The sequence below is a fragment of the Macaca nemestrina genome, chromosome X (genome assembly GCF_043159975.1).
Source record: "Macaca nemestrina isolate mMacNem1 chromosome X, mMacNem.hap1, whole genome shotgun sequence".
Lineage (NCBI taxonomy): Eukaryota > Metazoa > Chordata > Mammalia > Primates > Cercopithecidae > Macaca > Macaca nemestrina.
Window position 1 is genome coordinate 40,306,391 of NC_092145.1, and position 19,213 is coordinate 40,325,603.

At 39.2% G+C, this 19,213-nt stretch overlaps 1 protein-coding gene and 1 pseudogene across 2 annotated transcripts in view; one reads left to right on the top strand and one right to left on the bottom strand.

Annotated features, from left to right (window-relative positions):
- The window catches only part of LOC105490495 (leucine rich repeats and calponin homology domain containing 2), a 129,607-nt gene that overhangs the window by 16,098 nt on the left and 94,296 nt on the right, over positions 1-19,213 (top strand). The gene's annotated exons all lie outside the window — the stretch shown is intronic.
- LOC112428141 (large ribosomal subunit protein uL30 pseudogene) lies at positions 2,122-2,869 on the bottom strand (annotated as a pseudogene).

The window sequence follows — 19,213 nt, forward strand, 5'->3', positions numbered from 1 at the left end:
GCCAGTTAGAATGATGATCATTAAAAAGTCACGAAACAACAGATGCTGGGGAGGATGTGGAGAAATAGGAATGCTTTTACAATGTTGGTGGGAGTGTAAATTAGTTCAACCATTGTGGAAGACAGTGTGGCAATTCCTCAAGGATCTAGAACCAGAAATACCATTTGACCCAGCAATCCCATTACTGGTTATATAACCAAAGCATTATAAATCATTCTACTATAAAGACACATGCACGCGTATCTTTATTCCAGCACCATTCACAATAGCAAAGACTTGGAATCAGTCCAAATGTCCATCAGTGATAGACTGGATAAAGAAAATGTGGCACATATATACCATGGAATAGTATATAGCCATAAAAAAGGATGAGTTCATGTCCTTTGCAGGGATATGGATGAAGCTGGAAACCATCATTCTCATCAAACTAACACCGAAACAGAAAACCAAACACCACATATTCTCACTCATAAGTGGGAGTTGAACAATGAGAACACATGGACACAGGGAGGGGAACATCACACACGGGCCTGTTGCGTAGGAGGCCAGGGGAGGGATAGCATTAGGAGAAATACCTAATGTAGATGATGGGTTGATGGATGCAGCAAACCACCATGGCACGTGTATGCCTATGTAACAAACTTGCACATTCTGCACATGTATCCCAGAACTTAAAGTATAATAAAAAATATTTTTATAAGTTTGGGGGTACAAGTGTAGTTTTGTTACATGGATATATTACATAGTGATGAAGTCTGGACTATTAGTGTAACTATCACTCGAATAGTGTACATTGTACCCATTAGGTAATTTCTCACCCCTCAACCCCCTCCTACCCTCCTAAGTTTCTGAGTCTCCAGTGTGTCTTATTCCACTGTCTATGTCCATGTGCACACATTATTTAACTACCACTTATAAGTGAGAACATGTGGTATTTGACTTTCTGTTTATGAGTTATTTCAAATATAATGCCTGTAGTTCCATCCATGTTGCTGCAAAAGACATGATTTTGGCTTGGTACAGTGGCTCATGCCTACAACCCCAACACTCTGGGAGGCTGAGTCAAGAGGATCACTTGAGCTCTGGAGTTTAGGACCAGCCTGGGCAACATAGCAAGACCTTGTCTCTACTAAAAATAAAAAAATTAGTTGGGTGTGGTACCACACACCTGTAATCCCAGCCTAGGGACAGGAGGATTGCTTATGCCCAGAAGATGGAGACTACAGTGGTCTATGATCATGCCACTGCACTCCAGCCTGGGTGACAGAGTGAGACCCTGTCTCAAAAAAAAGATATGATTTTGTTATTTTTTTATGGCTGAGTAATATTCCATGGTGTGTGTGTGCATGTGTGTGTATACACATATATGTACGTATACATATATATGCCACTTTTTTTTTTTTTTTGAGGCGGAGTCTCGATCTGTCACTCAGGCTGGAGTGCAGTGACACGATCTTGGCTCACTGCAACCTCCGCCTCCCAGGGTCAAGCAACTCTCCTGCTTCAGCCTCCTGAGTAGCTGGAATTACAGGTGCCTGCCACCATGCCCAGCTAATTTTTGTACTTTTTTTAGTAAAGACGGGGTTTCACCATTTTGGCCAGGCCATTTTTTAACCAAGTCTTCCATTGATGGACACTTAGCTTGATTCTTTATCTTTGCTATTGTGAATAGTACTGCAATAAACATATAAGTGCAGGTATCTTTTTAATATAATGATTTTTCTTTCTTTTTTTTTTTTCAATTTGAGAGCAGGTACTGTTTATTAACTGACCAGCTTAGAAAAATAATCATGGGCCGGGCGCGGTGGCTCAAGCCTGTAATCCCAGCACTTTGGGAGGCTGAGACGGGCGGATCACGAGGTCGGGAGATCGAGACCATCCTGGCTAACATGGTGAAACCCCGTCTCTACTAAAAAATACAAAAAACTAGCCGGGCGAGGTGGCGGGCGCCTGTAGTCCCAGCTACTGGGGAGGCTGAGGCAGGAGAATGGCGGGAACCCGGGAGGCGGAGCTTGCAGTGAGCTGAGATCCGGCCACTGCACTCCAGCCTGGGCGGCAGAGCGAGACTCCGTCTCAAAAAAAAAAAAAAAAAAAAAAAGAAAAATAATCATGGTAGACATGTTAGCTCATTCTTCTAATTAGCCTGTTGATCTGGTCCTCCCTGTTGCCAGCATCTCCACCTTCTACAAAATGGGTGATCTTTTTCTTCATTCTGCCTCATGGAGAAGATAATTTGAAGAGCCAGAGGAAGTTATTTGCTTTTTTGAAGCATTTTTCAACAGTATAGATCTCATGAATCAGATCCTTCATGCAGATGATGCCATATTTACTAAGAGATTGAGCAATCAAAGCGTTGTCTGTCAAAGCAGTTCACTTCTTAGTGAATTTGCCATAACCACACTTGTAGATGAGTTCATTTACTGACTTCAAATTTGGGTACCCCCTATGCAATATATGGCTCTACAATCTTCAGCATGTTAATTGAAGCCTTGTTGAGCTTCACAGAGGTTCCATTGAAGATTTGATGAAGGTGAAGAAGCTGCAACACCTTTCGGACCTTTGGGCTCACACCGTTGATACCTCTGATCCTGATGACAAATGCCAATTTGGGTTCTGCAGGTACATAGAAGTTTCCAGCTTTTCTTGCCATCCTTGCCATTCGAAATTCAGTTCTGTACATCTGCCTATATTCGTTGTGACAGTGCTTCACTTTTTCATAGATAACCTTCCTCCTTGCCTTTCGAAGCATGTTTTGGTCAAACTTCTTTCTCAGGCACTTGATCTTCAGCTCTGCAAAATTCCTTTACTTTTTCTTAAGGGTTTCTGGCACACCAGGAACCTTCTTCATCTTCTCTTCTACACCCTCCATGGTTCCAGTCAGAAAAAGAGGATGATTTCTTTTCTTTTAGGTAGATACTTAGTAGTGGGATTGCTAGATGGAATGGTAGTTCTATTTTTAGTTCTTTGAGAAATCGTCATACTGTTTTCCTCAGGGGTTGTACTAATTTACATTCTCACTAACAATATATAAGTGTTCCCTTTTCTCCATATCCTCATCAACTGTTATTTTTTTACTTTTTAGTAATTGCCATTCTGACTGGTGTAGGGTGGTACATTGGCTGTCTCAAAATTTTGTCTGTTTTAATTTGTACTTCTCTGATGCTTAGTGATGTTGAGTATTTTTACATTTCATATTTTTCATTTTTTCATATTCTTTTTGGCCATTTGTATGTATATAACAAAAATGGTGCTTGCTTATTGTAGAAAATTTGGAAAATAGAAGCATAGGGAAGAAAATACAAATTGCTTCTCATTCCCGCAACCTTAAATAAACATTAATGTTTTGGTATATTTCCTTTATATTCCCAACACTCATCCTCTTGCACATACCTGTAGGTCTTTATAAATTTATGTAGGATCTTTAAAGAAAACTATTGCTGCATTTGGTGTATATAGTTTTACATTTTAAATGTTCTAGTTATTATACTGTGAGCATATTTCCATACTAAGAAATCTAGTCTATAATATGATTTTTAAAGGCTACAGGATATTCCATGTTAAGGATGTAAAAATTGTTTAGCCTTTATCTTATTGTTGGACATTTAAGTTGTTTCTAATTTTTTTCTATTTTAAATAATCCTGAAATATGCATATTTTTTACATATTGCTATTAGGTTTCAATCAAAAATTGCTATTAATTGAATTATTGGATCAATGATTATGAACAGTTTTAGGGACCTTGATTCACTTTGCCAAATTGCACTCCAGAAAAGTTACCTCATTTTGTATTCCCACCAATGATGTATGGAAGTGCCTAATTCAAAATAGCCTTGCCAACACCAAGTAATATCTTTAAAAACCTTTACATTTGATTAATGAATTATGTTTTTTTTTTTTTTTTTGAGATGAAGTCTTGCTCTGTCACCCATGTCACCCAGGCTAGAGTTCAGTGGCACGATCTTGGCTCACTGCAACCTCTGCCTCCTGGGTTCAAGCGATTCTCCTGCCTTAGCCTCCTGGGTAGCTGGGACTACAGGCACACGCCACCTCACTTGGCTAATTTTTTATTTTTATTTTTTGTATTTTTAGTAGAGACGGGGTTTCATCATGTTGGCTAGGCTGGTCTTGAACTCCTGACCTCAAGTGATCCTCCGGCATTGACCACCCAAAGTGCTGAGAATACAGACGTGAGCCACCGCACCTGAACAAATTATGTTATCATAATTTTTACATTTATTTTGATTACAGTGAGGTTGAAGATATTTTCATATGCATCTTGGTCATTGATAGTTTTCGTTTTTCAAACTGTTTATGTCCTTGGCCTAGGTTTTATCTATGAGTTGTTGGTATCTTTTTGCTTTTTGATAGACTGAAGTTTTTCCTTCTTTTTATGTAACTTAACCTAGAAATCTTTCATGTGTGAATTCTTTCTTTATATTAACACTTTGAAACTCCTTCCCCATTCTAATATTAGGTGACTAGTCACTATAATGTTTTTCTTAAATCTTGATTTTCATGTTTATCTTTTTCTTCCATCTGGATTTTATTTTAGTAAAAGTTATGTGATAAAGCAATAGTATTTGTCTTGAAAATATAATTATTCAATAGCTATTTAATAAGTAATACTACATTGATTTGAAATGACAAACATAATAAACTTTATAATGGTCGAAGTATAGTACCATTCTTAAATAATCACTTTGATGTTTGAATGCTGTTACAGTGATTCATTAGTCATTATTTCTTGGTGAAACTGGAAAACTTACTAGAATTTCCTACAGATAACTCTGCATAGAGCTGCCCCCCCCCCCCCCGCCTTCTTTTAAATAAGGTCTTGTCTTTCCACGTGGCTTAATTGTTGCAAGACTCACAGTTCTTTCTTTACTGAGCATGCACGTATCTGCCCTCTGGTTAGCAGCTGTGGTTTCCCCTTGCAATATCTCAATATCTGTTTTTGTTTGCACCTTTCCTTCTCAAAGTGCCTGTGCTCAAAATAAGCCTGCCATTATTGGTTGCTTCAGGTCAGTGAGATCTGCTTGTTATTGTTTATCATAATTGTTAACTTTGAAGCATTTTTTCCCAATGTCTACAAGTTATTTTTTCTCTCTGCTGCACTTGCGGTTAAAATTTTAATTCATGGAGTAGCTTACAAATTCTGTAATCCATACATCTTACTCGTTCAACAAGGTCTCAGTGTTATAGACTGTTCATTATTTTGTCCTGCACAACACCCTTCTAGGGAATACTGAATCAAGAAATCACCTGTCTTTGCAAAGGGCATCTGTTGAAGCAGATGCCAGAGCCATGGGGTTGTCATTTCCCATCAGGCTCCATCCAATATCAGTCTCTAATGTTTCAAAGACACTTTCCATCCTTGCGTCGATAGACAGCTGTGGTGCCTTCTGTTTTCTTGCTGCTTTTGTTTCTAGCCTTAACAGTTCTTTTAGAAAGAAAAATAGATGAAGAATTGCTAACATTTAAGAACATATTAATCAGATTTTATATACTGTAACTGCTCAACTTTGAGTAATAATATTAATAGTTACCAAAGAATAGAGAAAATTTAATTATTTCTTTTTCATGTTAGGAAATAAGTATCTGAGTTGGTTGATTTTATGCACTCTCCTGGAGACATATTTCTGCTATATATTTTTTATGTTACAAGAAATGAATATAATGGTCTAATTTCCATCATTTTATTTTCTATCTTTATGAACATTACCTATCATTATGTACAAATCGACAATTTTCCCTTCATTTCTATTGATTATTTCTTCTAGGGATTTTAGGTTGTTGCAGAATATTTAGTCATTACCAATTGCTCTGAAATAGTGAGGAATTAAGTGATTTTGGCACTATTTAATAGGTAGTAGTGGATTCAGAAATGCAGTTCAGATCCAGTCTAGTGTTCGTCTCCCCTCTTTTTTAGTCAGTGAGACTTCTGTGAACTTTGTGACATACCCCAAGGATGATGCTGTATTGGTCTAGCCACAAGAGCTTTATATTATAGAAACTACAATTTTAGTAGAACTAAATGGAGGTTTTTCTTTTTGCATTCTTTCACTGAAGTGTTACTATCTAAGCAGGAATTATTTGGTGTTGGAGTGGAGTAAGAATTGATATTACCTAGAGTTGGTGTCTGGTTGAGCTTTTGATTTACCCTAACATCTCATGCTTAATTTATAGTTAATGTTTAATGGAATTTTGTCAAATGGATGATAAAGGCTATTAGTCAAGTCAGGATGCTACCTGGCAAATATGGAGAATGAGGCTTGCAAGGTGAGGATCAGAATTTGCTTGCCTCTGTCACAGACTCTGGAAATGCAGGACCACAGATAATTTGATATTAAGATATTTGAATATTTTACCTTGCATGTTTTCTGTGGTTAGGCTGCAACTTCTAAGCCCTGCTGGAAAAGGAATGGTAATGTTCAAAGACAGTTCACCATGGCTTCGTATTTCTGCACATCTTACAAGTGAGGCACTAACTGCCCTGTGTTCTGAACTGTATTTTCAATGATGTTGGTACAGTGAACAACTTTGCAAGATAAACATACTGTTTGCCTTCAGAACAAAGTGCAGACTGGATGCAGTGGCTCATACCTGTAATCCCAACACTTTAGGAGGCCAAGGCAGGAGGATTGCTTGAGCCCAGGAATTTGAGACCAGCCTGGGCAACATAGCAAGACCCTGTCCCCCTGACCTTTTTTTTTTTTTTTTTTTTTTTTTTTTTTTTTTTTTTTTTTTTTTTTGAGACAGTGTCTTGCTCTGTTTCCCAGGCTGGAGTGCAGTGGCACACATGGCTCACCACAGCCTCAACCTCCTCAGGCTCAGGTGATCCTCCTGCCTCAGCCTCCCAAGTAACTGGGACTATAGGTCCATGCCACCACACCCAGCTATTTTTTTGTATTTTTTGTAGAAATGGGGTTTTGCCATGTTGCCCAGGCTGGTCTCAAGCTCCTAGACTCAAGCAATATACCCTCCTCGGCCTCCCAAAGTGTTGGGATTATAGATATGAGCCACTGCTCCCGGCCAGGACCCTGTTTCTTAAAAAAATAGCCAAGCATGGTGGTGCATGCTTGTAGTCCCAGCTACTTAGGAGGCTGAGGCAATAGGACCGCTTTAGTCTGGGAGGTCAAGGCTACAGTGAGCTGTGATCTCACCACTGCACTCCAGCTTGGGCGACAAAGCAAGATACTTTCTTAAAAAGCAAACAAATAAAACAAAAACAAACCAAAGCAAAGGCAGGATGAATTAGATAGTATTTCTCTCCAAAAGCAAAAGACAATCATGCTTAATTAAGTCCAATAAAATAAAGATAATGTCTCCCTTAGAACAAAAGGCAGGCATGCTTACTATGATAAAAGATTTGGGTTCCCTCAGCTCAGGTTCCTTTCCTATAATGTGATAATATTGCATGTGTATGCATCCATCTGGGCCCATCAATGTTGCCCCTATGCGATTTTGGGGAGTAAGGGGAACTGAGCCGAATATGCTGTTCATGCCACTTGCTGTGTTGTGAGCAATAAAGGGCTTGTCTCTCACACAGGAGTCTCATGTCTTCTGCTAGCATCTATACAACAGTGTTAGGCTAACATACTGGCTTACAAGTAGGGTAAAATCTGACCCTTCAGAGTTCTTGACAGGTACTCAGCACAATGATTTTGTCTATAAGATGTTATCCTCCTTTAGACAAAATTTATTTGACTAATTTTATTTAATTCTTGTTTATTGAATTGGTTAAAAATATTGAAAAAGTAATAACAGCCCATCTCTTTAAGTATCCGAGAAAGCTGTGTGTCATCTCAGATGAAACAATTTTGAATTGGTAAATTAGGAACAGCTGAGGGCTTTATAATCGTGTTCGTTATTGTCTGAAACAAAAATTGAACCTAGCAGTAAGATTTACATTCTGCCTCCTATTGCAAGAAGCAATCTTGGTGGTGTGTGTGGATATTGTTAGGAGATTTAGAATTCTTCAGACCCTGGTTTGTGGTTGCAGTGGGACAGAATATTTGAGATGTGGGACAGAAGGTTGCGGTAGTGTGTTAGAGGACTGGAAAATCACACATAGAACATAGACTTTGAAGACACATGAGTTTGGAATCCCAGCGCTGTCAGTTATTACTAGTTTTTAATTTTTTTTTTTAGCTTTGGGAAGGCATGTCATTGAGTGTATCGTTGCTTCATATGTGTATTAGTCTGTTTTCATGCTGCTGATAAAGACATACCCGAGACTGGGCAATTTACAAAAGAAAGAAATTTGTTGGACTTACAGTTCCACGTGGCTGGGGAGGCTTCACAATCGTGGCAGAAGGTGAAAGGCACTTCTCACATGGTGGTAGACAAGAGAACAGAGCTTGTGCAGGGAACCTCCCCTTTTTAAAACCATCAGATCTCATGAAACTTACTATCATGAGAACAGCACAGGAAAGACCTGCCCCTATGATTCAATTATTTTCCATCAGTTCCCTCCCACAACACATGGGAATTCAAGATGAGAGTTGAGTGAGAACACAGCCAAACCATATAATTCTGCCCTTGACCCCTCTCAAATCTCATGTCCTCACATTTCAAAACCAATCATACCTTCCCAACAGTCACACAAAGTCTTAACTCATTTCAGTATTGACTCAAAAGTCCACAGTCCGAAGTCTCATCTGAGACAAGGCAAGACCCTTTTGGCTATGAGCCTGTAAAATCAAAAGCGAGTGAGTTACTTCCTAGATACAATGAGGATACAGGCATCTGGTAAATACAACCATTCCAAATGGGAGAATTTGGCCAAAATGAAGGGGCTACAGGCCCTGTGCAAGTTTGAAATCCAGTGGGGGAGTCAAATCTTGAAGTTCCAAAATGATCTCCTTTGACTCCATGTCTCACATCCAGGTCACGCTGATGCAAGAGGTGGGTTCCTATGGTCTTGGGCAGCTCCGCCCCTGTGGCTTAGCAGGGTACAGCCTCCCTCCTGGCTGCTTTCATAAGCTGGCACTGGGTGTCTGTGGCTTTTCCAGGTGCACGGTGCAAGCTGTCAGTGGATCTACCGTTGTGGGGTCTGGAGAACGGTGGCCCTCTTCTCATAGTTCCACTAGGCAGTGCCCCAGTGGGGACTTTGTGTGGAGGGTCTGACCCCACATTTCCTTTCTGCACTGCCCTAGCAGAGGTTCTCCATGAGGTCCCCACCCCTGCAGCAACGTTCTGCCTGGACATACAGGCATTTCCATACATTCTCTGAAATCTAGGTAGAGGTTCCCAAACCTCAATTCTTGACTTCTGTGCACCCGCAGGCTCAGCACCACATGGAAGCTGCCATGACTTGGGGCTTGCACCCTCTGAAGCCACGGCCCAAGCTGTACCTTGGCCCCTTGTAGTCATGCCTGGAGTGGCTGGGACACAGGGCAACAAGTCCCTAGCCTGCACACCGTACAGGGACCCTGGGCCTGGCCCACGAAGCCATTTTTTCATCCTAGGCTTTCAGACCTGTGATGGGATGGGCTGCTGTGAAGACCTCTGACATGCCCTGGAGACATCTTCCCCATTTGCTTGGGGATTAACATTCGGGTCCTGGATACTTATGCAAATTTCTGCAGCCAGCTTGAATTTCTCCTCAGAAAATGGGATTTTCTTTTCTATCACATTGTCAGGGTGCAAATTTTCCAAACTTGTATGCTGTTTCCCTTTTAAAACTGAGTGCTTTTAATGGCACCCAAGTCACCTCTTGAATGCTTTGCTGCCTAGAAATTTCTTCCACCAGATACTCTAAATCATCTCTCTCAAGTTCAAAGTTCCACAAATCTCTCGGGCAGGGGCAAAATGCCACCAGTCTCTTTGCTAAAACATAACAAGAGTGTCACCTTTGCTCCAGTTCCCAACAAGTTCCTCATCTCCATCTGAGATCACCTCAGCCTGGATTTCATTGTCCATATCATTATTAGCATTTTGTTCAAAACCATTCAACAAGTTTCTAGGGAGTTCCAAACTTTCCCACATTTTCCTGTCTTCTTCTGAGCCCTCCAAACTGTTCCAACTTCTGCCTGTTACCCAGTTCCAGAGTCACTTCCACATTTTTGGGTATCTTTTCAGCAGTGCCCCACTCTACTGGTACCAATTTACTGTATTCATCCATTTTCATGCTGCAGATAAAGACATACCCGAGACTGGGCAATTTACAAAAGAAAGAGGTTTATTGGACTTAAACAGTTCCATGTGGCTGAGGAGACCTCACAATCATGGTGGAAGGTAAAAGGCACATCTCACATGGTGGCAGACAAGAGAATAGAGCTTGTGCAGGGAACCTCCCCTTTTTAAAACCATCAGATCTTGTGAGACTTACTCACTATCATAAGAACAGCATGGGCAAGACTTGCCCCTAGGATTCAATTAACTCCCACCGGGTCCCTCCCACAACATGTGGGAATTCAAGATGAGATTTTGGTGGGGACATGGCCAAACCATATCAACATGTTAAATGAGAAACAGTAACTACCTTACAAAATTGTTAAAAGGATTAGAAATAATCTATGCAAAGTGCATGGTATTGTGATCTAGCATATAGGGTGTCTGTGTATAATATTTCCCTCAATTCCACTTAGGTTATTCTTGATGTGAATTTAGAGTTCTGATTTCAAGTTATTTCTCCATTAACTCCCATGTTCCTTCAAGCAGACAATTCTATGGTGATTACTGTAACGATGAAGATGTGTTCAAACAGCACACTTCATTATTAGGAATTTTATCAGAGGTAAAAATCACATGGCCCTCTCTTTAATGTGTCTGTTTAATTTCCCTCTGCTTTCCTCTTATAAGGATACATGTGATGGCATTTTTAGGGCCAGAGGTAAAAGTGTGTCAGGCTTTCAAATATTACCTAGGATTTTTTTAAAAAGGAGAGACTATGGTAATCTATATTATTAAACAGCACTTAAACTCAAGTTTAACAATTTGTGCAAAAAACTCTCTCTACCCATTTGTACACTGAATACGATAAGACTATAATTAGTACAGTATAATAGTATAATTTCTGAAAGTCATTTTGTATATTTGGAAGAAATGGTAGCCAGTGGGCCAGGAATTTCAATGGGCAGCAAGCAGATAGACCAATCTGTGGCTCTGTGGGTGCAGCTTGGGAGACAGCAAACAGATTTCTATTCCATCTGACTCCTCTCCTTCTCTAGTTCCTTGGTCTCTCAAGCTCAAGAGTGATACAGAACATAATTTAGATTGGGTTACTTAAGATTATTGACCAAGGTCTCTAATAGACTCCCAGCAGTTTTACAAGGAATGTCTTGAAGGAAGGCAGGAAACAGTACATAGCAATCTGTCTACTGTTGATTTACTGCCAATACTGGATTTTATGATTAAAAATGAGACAAGAAAAACAGCTCAGTGGTTATAAAGGTGCTTATCCCTTTGGATACTAATTAACTGAGGTATCGATACTGCACAAGAAAAAAATACACAGCTATATAATTAAAAATATTTACAATCATTCTCTTATTAATTCCAATAAACTATCATTATGGTGTGTATTAGTTTCTTGTGCCTGCCATAACAAATTATCACAAACTTAATGATTTAAAAAACAAATTTAGTCATTCACAGGTTTGGAGACTGGAAGTTAGAAGCGAATTTAATTGAGCTAAAATCAAGGTTTTGGCAGGGCTGCACTCTCTATGAGGAGGCTCTAGGGGAGAATCCATTCTTTGCCTCTTCTAGCTTCTGATGGCTACTGGCATTGTGTGGCAGAATTATTCCAGTGGCTCCCTCCTTCTCCATGTGGCCCCCTCTTCAGTCTGTGTAGTTTACCCGCTGCTTTCCTCTTACAAGGATACATGTGATGGCATTTAGAGTCCACATGGATGATGCAGGCTAATCTCATCACAAGATTCTTAATTACGTCTGTAAAAACTTTAGCATATAAGATAACACTTACAGGTTCCAGAATTAGGATCTGATATCTTCAGCCTACGATAGGAAGATAAATACACGTTTTAATGTCCTTTTTTATGTGGAAAAGGTGAAACATTTTTATAATTTTATAATTGTCTTTTCCCAAGTACTGTTTGTTGCCTAAGAAAGTAGGCTTTGAAATTGTTGTGAAGTGAATCTTCCATGGAGGAATAAATGACCAGTTTTCCAATTTTTATTTATTTTTATTTTTTGAAAAAGACAGGGTCTCACTCTGTCACCCAGGCATGAGTGCAGTGGCATGATCATGGCTCACTGCAGCCTCAACCTCCTGGGCTCAAACCATCCTCCCACCTTAAGAGTAGCTGGAACTACAGGCATGCACCAAGCCCAGCTACTTTTTGTATGTTTTTGTAAAGATAGCGTTTTGCCATATTGCCCAGGCTGGTCTGGAACACTTGGGCTCAAATGATCCCCCAACCTGGCCCTCCCAAAGTGTTGGGATTACAGGCATGTAATCCCAACAGGCCACCAACTACACCCAGCTGGTTTTTTCCCCCAATTTTTAGGTGGAATTTTTATTTATTTAATTTTTTTGCTGGAACTCAATTAAAATACCAGTTTTGCATGTATTTCTCAATTATTTGTTCATTATTAGTCATATTTTTCTAGTTGCCCTAGTGTACATGTTAAGTGATTTTTAATGTTTAAAAAGCTCCTTTATTGTATATCACAAGATAAACATTTTAAATCAGTTTAAATTTTATTCATTATAGTGATATAAAAGTTAATCTTCACTTTTTTGATGGAAAATATGAGATGCTGTTAGTTTGAGATAGTTCAAGAAATTAAGACACAAATAGTTTTGTGTTATTTCCCATCTTTCTTTCCATGGTTGTATTTTTTTGGCACTGTTACTGTATTTACTCAGTACTTTAAAAAGGACGTTCATAATGATTTAAAATCTGAAACACCTAAGAATTAGATTTTGCCGAGACCAGCTCGGTTGTGCAGACCTTAAACCAGTGGCACTAGAGGAATTGAAGACACACACACAGAAATATAGAGTGTGGAGTGGGAAATCAGGGGTCTCACAACCTTCAGAGCTGAGAACCTTGAACAGAGATTTACCTGTATATTTATTGACAGCAAGCCAGTGATAAGCATTGTTTCTATAGATTATAGATTAGCTAAAAGTATTCCTTGCAGGAAACAAAGGGATGGACTGAAATAAAGGGATGGGTCTGACTAGTTATCTGTGGTAGGAGCATCTCCTTAAGGCACAGATCGCTCATGCTATTGTTTGTGGTTCAGGAACACCTTTAAGTGGTTTTCCACCCTGGGTGGGCCAGGTATTCCTTGCCCTCATTTCGGCAAGCCCACAACCTTCCAGCGTGGGCTTCATGGCCATCACGAACATGTCACAGTGCCGCAGAGATTTTGTTAATGGCCAGTTTTGGGGCCAGTTCATGGCCAGATTTGGGGGCCTGTTCCCAACAAGATTTATTATTCTTTATTTGATTTAACTCCATTAAATAAGAATAATAATTATAATTTTAAATGGTATTTAGTAAATAAATACATGGAATCATCCAGAAAATAGTTTATGAATGCACATTTAATTAAATTCCCTAAGGGAGCTTATAATGTTACTTTGTAATTTAACTAAATAATCTTTTATTTGAAGGGGAATGAACATAAAAGATTATGAAAAATGTGTAGATTAGTAATGTCTTGATATTATTTAAATCATTAAATTATTCTTGTTATTAATACTGATGATTTAGTATTTTTTCCTGTCCCTTTTTTGTAGTTTATTTGCTTTTTTCATATGTTATTTTTTTCAGAAGTTTTAGGTTTACAAAAAAATTGAGCAGATAGTACAGTTACCCCATACTCCTTTTCTCCAGCTATAGTTTTCCTATTTTTAGCATCTTATATTTTTGTAATGTGTTTTTACAATTAACGAACCAATATATGGTACACTTGATGATTACGAAAATTGATGAAGCTATACTTTATTATTAAAGTCTATACATTAGGGTTCAGTCTTTGTGTTGTATAGTTGTATGTGTTTTGACAAATGCATGTGTCATGTATGCATCATCACAGTATCACATAGAAGAGTGTAACTGCCCTGAAAATTCTGTGTTCCATGTATTAATCACTCTTTGATATGGTTTAGCTCTGGGTCCCCACCCAAATCTCATATTGAATTGTAACCACCATGTGTTGGGGTAGGGACCTGGTAGGAGGTGATTGGATCATGAGAGTGGTTTCCCCAATACTGTTCTCATGATAGTGAGTTCTTATGAAATCTGATGGTTTATAAGTGTGTAGCATTCTCCTCCTGCCCTCTGCCTTGTGAAGAAGGTGCTTGCTTCTTCTTCACCTTCTGCCATGATTGTGTTTCCTAAGGCCTCCCCAGCCATGCAGAACTGTGTGTCAATTAAACCTCTTTTCATTATAAATTACCCATTCTCAAGTGGTTTTATATCACAGCGTGAGAATGGACTAATACAGAAAATTGTTACTAAAGAAGTGGGGCATTGCTATAAAGATACTTGAAAATATGGAAGCAACTTTGGAACTGGGTAATGGGCAGAAGTTGGAACAGTTTGGAGGGCTCAGAAGAAGACAGGAATATGATGTGGGAAAATTTGGAACTCCCTAGAGACTTGTTGAATTGTTATGACTAAAATGTGATAGTGATGTGGACAATGAAATCCAGGCTGAGGTCGTCTCAGATGGAGATGAGGAACTTACTGGGAACTGAAGTAAAGGTCACTCTTGCTGTGCTTTAACAAGGAGACTGATGGCATTTTGTTCCCGCCCTAGAGATCTGTGGAACTTTGAACTTAAGAGACATGATTTAGGGTATCTGGCAGAAGAAATTTCTAAGTAGAAAAGCATTCAAGATGTGACCTGGCTGTTTCTGAAAGTGTTCAGTCATATGCATTCACAAAGAGGTGGTCTGACATTGGAACTTAATGTTTAAAAGGGAAGAAAAGCATAAAAGTTTGGAAAATTTAAAGCCTATATGATGGAAAAGAAAAACCGATTTACTGGGAAGTAATTCAAGCCTGCTGCAGAAATTTGCATAAGTAAAAAGGAGCCAAATGTTAATTGTCAAAATCATGGGGAAAATGTCTCCAGGGCATTTCAGAGATCTTCACAACAGCCCTTCCCATCACAGGCCTGGAGGCCTAGGAGGGAAAAATGGTTTCACGAGCTGGGCCCAGGGCCCTACTGCTCTGTGCAGCCTCATGACATGGTGCTCTGTGTCCCAGCCACTCCAGCTTCAGCTGTGGTTAAAAGGGGTCAAGGCACAGCTCATAATGTTGCCTCAGAGGGTGCAAGCCTCAAGCCTTGATGGCCTCCACACGGTGTTCAGCCTGTGGGTGCTTAGAAGACAGGAACTGGGGTTTGGGAACCTCTGCCTAGATTTCAGAAGCTGTATGGTAATGTCTGAATGTCCAGGAAGAAGTCTGCTGCAGGGCGAGAGCCCTCATGGGTAACCTCTACTAGGACAGTGTAGAGGGGAAATGTGGGGTTGGAGACTCACACAGAGTCCCCATTGGGGCACTGCCTAGTGAAGCTGTGAGAAGATGGCCACTATCCTCCATACCTCCAGACTGACAGCTTGTACCAAGCACTTGGAAAAGCTGCAAGCACTCAATGCTGGCCCCTGAAACTAGCCATGGGGCTATACCCTGAAGACCCACAAGGGTAGAGCTATGCAAGGCCTTGGGAACCCACCCCTTCCATCAGTGTACCCTGGATGTGAGACATGGAGTCAAAGGAGATTATTTTGGAACTTTAAGTTTTAATGACTTCCTCATTGTATTTTGGACTTGCACGGGGCCTGAGGCCCTTTCATTTTGGCCAATTTCTCTCATTTGGAACGTGTGTATTTATACAATGCCTGTACTCCCATTGTATATAGGAAGTAACTAACTTGCTTTTGATTTTACAGACTCATAGGCAGAATGGGACTTGCCTTGTCTCAGATGAGACTTTGGAGTTGGACTTTTGACTTAATGCTGGAATTAGTTAAGACATTTGGGGACTGTTGAGGTGGAATAATTGTATTTTGCAGTGTGATAAGGAAATGAGATTTGGGAAGGGCTGTGACAGAATGATATGGTTTAGCTCTGTGTCCCCACTCAGGTCTCATATCGAATTGTAATCACCATGTGTCAGGGGAGGGACCTGGTGAGAAGTGATTGGGTCATGGGACTGGTTTCCCTCATGCTTCTCTCATGGGAGTGAGTGAGTTCTTACAAGATCTGATGGTTTATAATTGTGTAGCGGTTCCCCTGCCCTGCCCCCCATCTTGTGAAGAAGGTGCTTGCTCTTCCTTTGCCTTCTGCCGTGATTGTAAGTTTCCTGAGGCCTCCAAGCTATGTGGACTGTGAGTCAATTAAACCTCTTTTCTTTATAAATTACTCAGTTTCTGGTAGTTCTTTATAGCAGTGTGAAAATGGACTAATACTCTCTTCCTCTTCCCTTATTCCCTCTTTTCCTCCCAAATCCATGGCAACCATTGATCTTTCTACTATCACCATAGTTTTACCCTTCCCAGAATGATATTTACTAGGAATCCTAGCATATGTAGACATTTCAGACTAGCTTCTTTCAAGAAGCAATATATGTTAAGGTCTCTCCATGTCTTTTCATGGCTTGAAAGCACATTTCCTGGAAGCGATTCCATTGTATGGATATTCCACAGTTTATTCATTCACCTATTGAAAGATGCATCTTGTTTGTTTCTAAATTTTGGCAATTATGAATAAGGCTGCTATAATTGTTAGTGTGAAGACTTCGTGTAGACATTAGTTTTGAACTGATTTGAGTAAATACCCAGGCTTGCAGTTGCTGAATTAAGACCATATTTATCTTTGTAAACGCATACCAGACTGTTATCCAGTGTGGCTGTTCTTTTTTTTTTTCATTAAAAATTTATTTATATAATTTATGGGGTACAAGTGCGAATTTATTGCATGCATAGTAGTCCAGTTAGGGGATTCAGAGAATCTGTCACCCAAATAACATACATTGTACCCATTAGGTGATTTATTATTATATACCCCTCTCCCACTCTGTCACCCTTCTGAGTCTCCATTGTCTATCACTCTGCTCTCTTTATCTATGTATACACCATTTTTTAGCATTCACTAAAAAATGAGTGAGTGAGAACATGTGATATTTGTCTTTCTGTGTCTGGTTTGTTTCACTTAAGATAATGACCTTCAGTTCTATCCATGTTGTTGCAAAAGACCAATGCTCTGGCTATTTGGACTCTTTTTTGGTTCTATGTGAATTTTATGATTTTTTTTTCTAATTCTGTGAAAAAATGGTGTTGGTATTTTGGTAGGGATTGCATTGAACCTGTAGATTGCTTTGGGTAGTATGGTCATTTTAACAATATTAAGTCTTCTGATCCATGAGCATGAGATATCTTTCCATTTGTTTTTGTCATCTTCAATTTCTTTCATCTGTGTTTTATAGTTTTCCTTGTAGAGATCTTTCACCTCTTTGGTTAAATTTATTCCTAGGTATTTTATTTTTTTGGTAGGTATGGTAAATAGGATTGACTTCTTGATTTCATTCTCAGTGAGATCATTATTGGTATATAGAAATGCTACTGTGTTTTATATGTTAATTTTTGTATCCTGAAACTTTATCAAATCTAAGAGTTTTTTTGGTGGAGTCTTTAGGGTTTTCTAGATATAAGATCATATCGTCAGCAATCAGCAATACTTTGACTTCCTTCTTTTTGATTTGGATGTGTTTTATTTCTTTCTCTTGCCCAGTTGCTCTGGCTAGGACTTTCAGTACTATATTCAATAAGAGTGGTGAAAGTGGGCATCTTTGTCTTGTTGTAGATCTTAGAGGGAAGGCCTTCAGCTTTTCCCCATTCAGTATGATATGTGGATTTGTTGTATGGTATGTGGGTTGTAGGTATGATATGTGTGTTTGTTGTATATGGCCTTTATTTTTTTGAGGTATGTTCCTTCTATGCCTCGTTTGTTGAGGGGTTTTATCATGACCGGAAGCTTAATTTTATCAAATGCTTTTTCTGCATCTATTGAGATGATCATATGTTTTTTGTTCTTAATTCTGTTTATGTGATATATCACATTTATTAATTTGCATATACTCAACCATCTTTCTATCCTTGGTGTAAAACCCACTTGATCATGGTGTATGATATGGTTTGGCTCTGTGTCCCCACCAAAATCTCATCTTATAGCTGCCATAATTCCCACGTATTGTGGAAGGGATCCGGTGGGAGATGGTTGAATCATGGGGGTGGGTCATTCCCGTGCTGTTCTTGTGACAGTGAATGAGTCTCATGACATCTGATGGTTTCAAAAATGGGAGTTTCCCTACACAAGCTCTTTGTCTGCTATTATTCATGTAAGATGTGACTTGCTCCTCCTTGCCTTCCATCATGATTGTGAGGCCTCCCCAGCCATGTGGAACTGTAAGTCCTATAAACCTCTTTCTTTTGTAAATTGCCTAGTCTCAGGTATGTCTTTATCAGCAGCATGAGAATGAACTGATACAGTGCATTATCTTTTTGATGTCCTGTATTCAATTTACTAGTATTTTGTTGAGGATTCTTGCATGAATGTTCATCAGGGATGTTGGTCTGCTGTTTGCCTTTTTTGGTTGTTGTGTCCTTGTCCAGTTTTGGTATTAGGGTGATAGCGACCTCATGGAATGAATTAGGGAGAATACTCTCCTCTTCAATTTTTTGGAACAGTTTCAGGAGGAGTGGTATTACTTCTTTTTATATTTGATAGAATTTGGCTGTGAATCCCTCAGCCAAGCTCCGTCAACAATCCCTGAGCTTGTCTTTGTCGGGAATTTTTTTTTTTTTTTTTTACTACTGATTCAATGTTGCTGTTCATTATTGGCCTGTTTAGATTTTCTTTTTCTTCCTTGTTCAATCTTGGTAGGTTGTGTGTTTCCAGGAATTTATCTCTTTCCTTTAGGTTTTCTTGTTTGTGAGTATATAGTTGTTCATAATAGTTTCTGATGTTCTATTGTGTTTCTGTGGTATCAGTTGTAATGTTTCCTTTTTTATTTCTCATTGTGTTTATTTGATTCATCTCTCTTTTAGGTTAGTCTAGCTACTGGTTTATCAGTTTTATTTATCTTTTTGCAGAATCAACTGTTTTTTTTTAATACTTTGTATCTTTTTTTGGTCTCTATTTCATTTCATTTCATTTCATTCATACTGTGATCTTTGTTATTTCAAATTCTGCTAGTTTTGAGTGTGGTTTGTTCTTGATTT